Source organism: Bufo bufo, chromosome 1, assembly GCF_905171765.1.
Source record: "Bufo bufo chromosome 1, aBufBuf1.1, whole genome shotgun sequence".
Lineage (NCBI taxonomy): Eukaryota > Metazoa > Chordata > Amphibia > Anura > Bufonidae > Bufo > Bufo bufo.
In genome coordinates, this window is record NC_053389.1 from 788286411 (window position 1) to 788295181 (window position 8771).

General features: G+C 41.5%; 2 non-coding genes across 2 annotated transcripts; both read right to left on the reverse strand.

Moving 5' to 3' along the window:
* Window positions 1-5584: 5584 nt before the first annotated feature.
* Window positions 5585-5726, reverse strand: LOC120987395. Its single transcript, XR_005776010.1, has one exon. It is a non-coding gene; the product is annotated as a U4 spliceosomal RNA (small nuclear RNA).
* A 2185-nt stretch (window positions 5727-7911) lies between these two features.
* LOC120987396 lies at window positions 7912-8053 on the reverse strand. The gene has a single exon (XR_005776011.1). It is a non-coding gene; the product is annotated as a U4 spliceosomal RNA (small nuclear RNA).
* Between the last annotated feature and the right edge of the window lie 718 nt (window positions 8054-8771).

Sequence of the window (8771 nt, forward strand, 5' to 3'; positions counted from 1 at the left end):
TTATAAACGTGGTTAACCCTTTATATATTTCACAAGCATTAACCGCTTGCCGCCACGCTAACGCCGAAAGGCGTCATTGCGGCGGCTCTCCCAGGTCACACTAACGCCAATAGGCGTCATCTCGCGTGAGCCGAGATTTCCTGTGAACGCGCGCGCCTGTGTGCTCACAGGAACGGAAGGTAAGAGAGTTGATCTCCAGCCTGCCAGCGGCGATCGTTCGCTGGCAGGCTGGAGATGTGTTTTTTTTAACCCCTAACAGGTATATTAGACGCTGTTTTGATAACAGCGTCTAATATACCTGCTACCTGGTCCTCTGGTGGTCCCCTTTGTTTGGATCGACCACCAGAGGACACAGGTAGCTCAGTAAAGTAGCACCAAGCACCACTACACTACACCCCCCCCGTCACTTATTAACCCCTTATTAGCCCCTGATCACCCCATATAGACTCCCTGATCACCCCCCTGTCATTGATTACCCCCCTGTCATTGATCACCCCCCTGTAAAGCTCCATTCAGACGTCCGCATGATTTTTACGGATCCACTGATAGATGGATCAGATCCGCAAAACGCATCCGGACGTCTGAATGAAGCCTTACAGGGGCGTGATCAATGACTGTGGTGATCACCCCATATAGACTCCCTGATCACCCCCCTGTCATTGATTACCCCCCTGTCATTGATTACCCCCCTGTAAAGCTCCATTCAGACGTCCGCATGATTTTTACGGATCCACTGATAGATGGATCGGATCCGCAAAACGCATACGGACGTCTGAATGGAGCCTTACAGGGGCATGATCAATGACTGTGGTGATCACCCCATATAGACTCCCTGATCACCCCCCTGTCATTGATCAACCCCCTGTAAAGCTCCATTCAGATGTCCGCATGATTTTTACGGATGCACTGATAGATGGATCGGATCCGCAAAACGCATACGGACGTCTGAATGAAGCCTTACACGGGCGTGATCAATGACTGTGGTGATCACCCCATATAGACTCCCTGATCACCCCCCTGTCATTGATCAACCCCCTGTCATTGATCACCCCCCCCTGTCATTGATCACCCCCCCTGTCATTGATCACCCCCCTGTCATTGATCACCCCTCTGTAAGGCTCCATTCAGACATTTTTTTGGCCCAAGTTAGCGGAATTATTATTTTTTTTTTTTCTTACAAAGTCTCATATTCCACTAACTTGTGTCAAAAAATTAAGTCTCACATGAACTCACCATACCCCTCACGGAAACCAAATGCGTAAAATTTTTTAGACATTTATATTCCAGACTTCTTCTCACGCTTTAGGGCCCCTAGAATGCCAGGGCAGTATAAATACCCCACATGTGACCCCATTTCGGAAAGAAGACACCCCCAGGTATTCCGTGAGGGGCATATTGAGTCCATGAAAGATTGAAATTTTTGTCCCAAGTTAGCGGAACGGGAGACTTTGTGAGAAAAAAATTAAAAATATCAATTTCCGCTAACTTGTGCCAAAAAAAAAAAATTTCTATTAACTCGCCATGCCCCTCATTGAATACCTTGGGGTGTCTTCTTTCCAAAATGGGGTCACATGTGGGGTATTTATACTGCCCTGGCATTCTAGGGGCCCCAAAGCGTGAGAAGAAGTCTGGTATCCAAATGTCTAAAAATGCCCTCCTAAAAGGAATTTGGGCACCTTTGCGCATCTAGGCTGCAAAAAAGTGTCACACATCTGGTATCGCCGTACTCAGGAGAAGTTGGGGAATGTGTTTTGGGGTGTCATTTTACATATACCCATGCTGGGTGAGAGAAATATCTTGGTCAAATGCCAACTTTGTATAAAAAAATGGGAAAAGTTGTCTTTTGCCAAGATATTTCTCTCACCCAGCAAGGGTATATGTAAAATGACACCCCAAAACACATTCCCCAACTTCTCCTGAATACGGCGATACCACATGTGTGACACTTTTTTGCAGCCTAGGTGGGCAAAGGGGCCCATATTCCAAAGAGCACCTTTAGGATTTGACAGGTCATTTACCTACTTACCACACATTAGGGCCCCTGAAAAATGCCAGGGCAGTATAACTACCCCACAAGTGACCCCATTTTGGAAAGAAGACACCCCAAGGTATTCCGTGAGGGGCATGGCGAGTTCCTAGAATTTTTTATTTTTTGTCACAAGTTAGTGGAAAATGCTGATTTATTATATTTTTTTTTTTTTCATACAAAGTCTCATATTCCACTAACTTGTGACAAAAAATAAAAACTTCCATGAACTCACTATGCCCATCAGCGAATACCTTGGGGTCTCTTCTTTCCAAAATGGGGTCACTTGTGGGGTAGTTATACTGCCCTGGCATTCTAGGGGCCCAAATGTGTGGTAAGGAGTTTGAAATCAAATTCTGTAAAAAATGACCTGTGAAATCCGAAAGGTGCTCTTTGGAATATGGGCCCCTTTGCCCACCTAGGCTGCAAAAAAGTGTCACACATCTGGTATCTCCGTACTCAGGAGAAGGTGGGGAATGTGTTTTGGGGTGTCATTTTACATATACCCCTGCTGAGTGAGAGAAATATCTTGGCAAAAGACAACTTTTCCCATTTTTTTATACAAAGTTGGCATTTGACCAAGATATTTATCTCACCCAGCATGGGTATATGTGAAAAGACACCCCAAAACACATTCCTCAACTTCTCCTGAATACAGAGATACCAGATGTGTGACACTTTTTTGCAGCCTAGGTGGGCAAAGGGGCCCATAATCCAAAGAGCACCTTTCGGATTTCACAGGTCATTTTTTACAGAATTTGATTTCAAACTCCTTACCACACATTCGGGCCCCTAGAATGCCAGGGCAGTCTAACTACCCCACAAGTGACCCCATTTTGGAAAGAAGAGACCCCAAGGTATTCGCTGATGGGCATAGTGAGTTCATGAAAGTTTTTATTTTTTGTCACAAGTTAGTGGAATATGAGACTTTGTATGAAAAAAAAAAAAAAATCATCATTTTCCACTAACTTGTGACAAAAAATAAAAAATTCTAGGAACTTGCCATGCCCCTCACGGAATACCTTGGGGTGTCTTCTTTCCAAAATGGGGTCACTTGTGGGGTAGTTATACTGCCCTGGCATTCTAGGGGCCCGAATGTGTGGTAAGGAGTTTGAAATCAAATTCTGTAAAAAATGACCTGTGAAATCCGAAAGGTGCTCTTTGGAATATGGGCCCCTTTGCCCACCTAGGCTGCAAAAAAGTGTCACACATCTGGTATTGCCGTACTCAGGAGAAGGTGGGGAATGTGTTTTGGGGTGTCATTTTACATATACCCATGCTGGGTGAGAGAAATATCTTGGCAAAAGACAACTTTTCCCATTTTTTTATACAAAGTTGGCATTTGACCAAGATATTTATCTCACCCAGCATGGGTATATGTAAAAAGACACCCCAAAACACATTCCTCAACTTCTCCTGAATACAGAGATACCAGATGTGTGACACTTTTTTGCAGCCTAGGTGGGCAAAGGGGCCCATATTCCAAAGAGCACCTTTCGGATTTCACAGGTCATTTTTTACAGAATTTGATTTCAAACTCGTTACCACACATTTGGGCCCCTAGAATGCCAGGGCAGTATAACTACCCCACAAGTGACCCCATTTTGGAAAGAAGAGACCCCAAGGTATTTCGTGATGGGCATAGTGAGTTCATAGAAGTTTTTATTTTTTGTCACAAGTTAGTGGAATATGAGACTTTGTAAGAAAAAAAAAAAAAAAAAAATCATCATTTTCCGCTAACTTGTGACAAAAAATAAAAAGTTCTATGAACTCACTATGCCCATCAGCGAATACCTTAGGGTGTGTACTTTCCGAAATGGGGTCATTTGTGGGGTGTTTGTACTGTCTGGCCATTGTAGAACCTCAGGAAACATGACAGGTGCTCAGAAAGTCAGAGCTGCTTCAAAAAGCGGAAATTCACATTTTTGTACCATAGTTTGTAAACGCTATAACTTTTACCCAAACCATTTTTTTTTTACCCAAACATTTTTTTTTATCAAAGACATGTAGAACAATAAATTTAGAGCAAAATTTATATATGGATGTCGTTTTTTTTGCAAAATTTTACAAGTGAAAGTGAAAAATGTCATTTTTTTGCAAAAAAAATCGTTAAATTTCGATTAATAACAAAAAAAGTAAAAATGTCAGCAGCAATGAAATACCACCAAATGAAAGCTCTATTAGTGAGAAGAAAAGGAGGTAAAATTCATTTGGGTGGTAAGTTGCATGACCGAGCAATAAACGGTGAAAGTAGTGTAGTGCCGATTTGTAAAAAAGGGCCTGGTCTTTAGGGGGGTATAAACCTGTGGTCCTTAAGTGGTTAAAGGTAAATGGAGGCAAAATTTCACTTTTTTTGAAGATTTTAAATTTTAAGCAGTTTTTTTTCTGTAAGGCGGCAAGGTTTAAGAGGCAGCGATTTAGTGTCCACCTCCAGGGCAGAATGGTGATTGAACAGAGGCAAACTGAGGCATTCTGACGGATCCCTTTCCATTCCGAATGCATTAGGGCAAAACTGATCCGTTTTGGACTGCTTGTGAGAGCCCATGACGGAACTCACAAACGGAAAGACAAAACGCGAGTGTGAAAGTAGCCTAAAACAACGTATCCCATACGGTAAATGGCGTAATGGGAAAAAAAGACAGATTTGGCGTCTTTTCATCACTTTATCTACCCTCAAAAATTGTATAAAAGTGATCAAAAAGTCATACACACCCCAAAATGGTAATAACAAAAACTACAGGTCGACCCGCAAAAAATAAGCCCTCCCACATCTCTGTAGATATAACTATCAAAAAGTTGTGGGGGTCAGAATATGGCGCTGAAAAGAAACATTTTTGTAGTTATTTTTTTCCCCGTATTTAAACACAATAAAAATTATTCATACATGGTATCGCTGTAATCTTACTGACCTGGAGAATGAACATAACAGGTAAATTTTACCACGTAGGGAATGCCGTGGAATGGCAGAATTGTGTTTTTATTAAATAGTGCCATTGCAAAGTACAAGTTTCACAAAAATCAAGCCTTCAGATGGCTATGGGAACGGAAAAATAAAAACATTATGGTTTTAGGGAAAAAAAATTAAAATAAGTTAAGGCTTTAGGCTACTTTCACACTCGCGTTTGTTGCGGATCCGCACCGATAATATAACTGCATGCATCCGTTCAGAACGGATCAGTTTGTATTATCTTTAAAATTGCCAAAAAGAATCCGTCTTGAACACCATTGAAAGTCAATGGAGGACGGATCCATTTTCTATTGGCTCAGTTTCGTCAGACGGAACGCAAAACACTGCAAGCAGCGTTTCGGTGTCCGCCTCCAAAGCGGAATGGAGCCAAACTGAAGCATTCTGAGCGGATCCTTATCCAATCAGAATGCAACAGGGCAAAACTGATCTGTTTTGGACCACTTGTGAGAGCCCTGAACGGATCTCACAAACAACTAGTTTAAAAGTAGCCTTCAAAAGACAATACACAATAACAGAACTGCTCAATATCAGACACTCCTCTTAAAAACACTCACTTGGTATAATCCATCTATTTTAACCACACATCTCAGTCTCCTCAGAGACTGTCAAAAATTGCCATTGCTGACTATATTTCAAGTCATCATGGCGGGGTATTGGTAAAAAGTTTTCAAAAAGCAATAATCACGCCTCAGTTAAACCTCATTGGCTATGATACTGCCACTGCGCAAAGCTAACCTCTTCACCATCCCAGCTGCACCCGCACACCGGACACTACTCAGCCAGCTTAGGGCGACACACTGTACGGCATGCAGGACAGGCACTGAGGACGGGAGACGTTATACTAATGACTGCACAGGCCGCTCTAGTCTTCCGTCCATCCCACGTCCTCCTCTGGCCAGCACTAACTCACGTCCATTTTACCGAAGACCAAGCATTCGGCTCTTTTACCGAGGAGATGGAAACCTAACGTGCAACTGCTGACACAACTGGTATGCAAATGAGGAAATGCATCATTGGCGTTTTTCTTCTCACACCTCTCCTTCACCAGGGGGTTCCTGTTTTTCTTACAAGCATTCTTTTGTCAATAAAACTATTCAACATGGGTTGTTTAGCAGTCACATGACCTGTATCTGATTCATGATGGGCTGATTACTGATGGACTGGTCCATTCTGAGGGAGGTGTGCAGGGGTTACATAACTGACAGTTTCTTTAGAAGTTTCCTTAAAGGGGAAGTCCACATTTTTTAACCCTTTCAGGAAAGTTAAATCTGAGTCAAATTTTTTAACCTTTTTATAAACAAAAAATGCCAAATTTATCAAAAAAATTCACTAATTTTTAAATTTGTATTTCTCTGCTGTAAGACGGATAGTGATACCTCATAAAGTAGTTATTACTTAACATTCCCCATATGTCTGCTTTATGTTTGTAGCATTTTGTGAATGGCATTTTATTTTTTTAGGACGGTAGAAGGCTTAGAATTTTAAAAGTAAATTTTGAGAATTTGGAAAGAAATTTCCAAAATCCTCTTCTTTCAGGACCAATTGAGTTTTGAAGTGACTTTGTGGGGCTTACATAGTAAAAAACACCCATAAATTACCCCATTTTTGAAACTACACCCCTCAAGTTATTCAAAAGTTATTTTATAAACGTGGTTAACCCTTTATATATTTCACAAGCATTAAAGGTAAATGGAGGCAAAATTTCACTTTTTTTGAAGATTTTAAATTTTAAGCAGTTTTTTTTCTGTAAGGCGGCAAGGTTTAAGAGGCAGCGATTTAATGTCCACCTCCAGGGCAGAATGGTGATTGAACAGAGGCAAACTGAGGCATTCTGACGGATCCCTTTCCATTCCGAATGCATTAGGGCAAAACTGATCCGTTTTGGACTGCTTGTGAGAGCCCATGACGGAACTCACAAACGGAAAGACAAAACGCGAGTGTGAAAGTAGCCTAAAACAACGTATCCCATACGGTGAATGGCGTAATGGGAAAAAAAGACAGATTTGGCGTCTTTTCATCACTTTATCTACCCTCAAAAATTGTATAAAAGTGATCAAAAAGTCATACACACCCCAAAATGGTAATAACAAAAACTACAGGTCGACCCGCAAAAAATAAGCCCTCCCACATCTCTGTAGATATAACTATCAAAAAGTTGTGGGGGTCAGAATATGGCGCTGAAAAGAAACATTTTTGTAGTTATTTTTTTCCCCGTATTTAAACACAATAAAAATTATTCATACATGGTATCGCTGTAATCTTACTGACCTGGAGAATGAACATAACAGGTAAATTTTACCACGTAGGGAATGCCGTGGAATGGCAGAATTGTGTTTTTATTAAATAGTGCCATTGCAAAGTACAAGTTTCACAAAAATCAAGCCTTCAGATGGCTATGGGAACGGAAAAATAAAAACATTATGGTTTTAGGGAAAAAAAATTAAAATAAGTTAAGGCTTGAGGCTACTTTCACACTCGCGTTTGTTGCGGATCCGCACCGATAATATAACTGCATGCATCCGTTCAGAACGGATCAGTTTGTATTATCTTTAAAATTGCCAAAAAGGATCCGTCTTGAACACCATTGAAAGTCAATGGAGGACGGATCCATTTTCTATTGGCTCAGTTTCGTCAGACGGAACGCAAAACACTGCAAGCAGCGTTTTGGTGTCCGCCTCCAAAGCGGAATGGAGCCAAACTGAAGCATTCTGAGCGGATCCTTATCCAATCAGAATGCAACAGGGCAAAACTGATCTGTTTTGGACCACTTGTGAGAGCCCTGAACGGATCTCACAAACAACTAGTTTAAAAGTAGCCTTCAAAAGACAATACACAATAACAGAACTGCTCAATATCAGACACTCCTCTTAAAAACACTCACTTGGTATAATCCATCTATTTTAACCACACATCTCAGTCTCCTCAGAGACTGTCAAAAATTGCCATTGCTGACTATATTTCAAGTCATCATGGCGGGGTATTGGTAAAAAGTTTTCAAAAAGCAATAATCACGCCTCAGTTAAACCTCATTGGCTATGATACTGCCACTGCGCAAAGCTAACCTCTTCACCATCCCAGCTGCACCCGCACACCGGACACTACTCAGCCAGCTTAGGGCGACACACTGTACGGCATGCAGGACAGGCACTGAGGACGGGAGACGTTATACTAATGACTGCACAGGCCGCTCTAGTCTTCCGTCCATCCCACGTCCTCCTCTGGCCAGCACTAACTCACGTCCATTTTACCGAAGACCAAGCATTCGGCTCTTTTACCGAGGAGATGGAAACCTAACGTGCAACTGCTGACACAACTGGTATGCAAATGAGGAAATGCATCATTGGCGTTTTTCTTCTCACACCTCTCCTTCACCAGGGGGTTCCTGTTTTTCTTACAAGCATTCTTTTGTCAATAAAACTATTCAACATGGGTTGTTTAGCAGTCACATGACCTGTATCTGATTCATGATGGGCTGGTTACTGATGGACTGGTCCATTCTGAGGGAGGTGTGCAGGGGTTACATAACTGACAGTTTCTTTAGAAGTTTCCTTAAAGGGGAAGTCCACATTTTTTAACCCTTTCAGGAAAGTTAAATCTGAGTCAAATTTTTTAACCTTTTTATAAACAAAAAATGCCAAATTTATCAAAAAAATTCACTAATTTCTAAATTTGAATTTCTCTGCTGTAAGACGGATAGTGATACCTCATAAAGTAGTTATTACTTAACATTCCCCATATGTCTGCTTTATGTTTGTAGCATTTTGTGAATGGCATTTT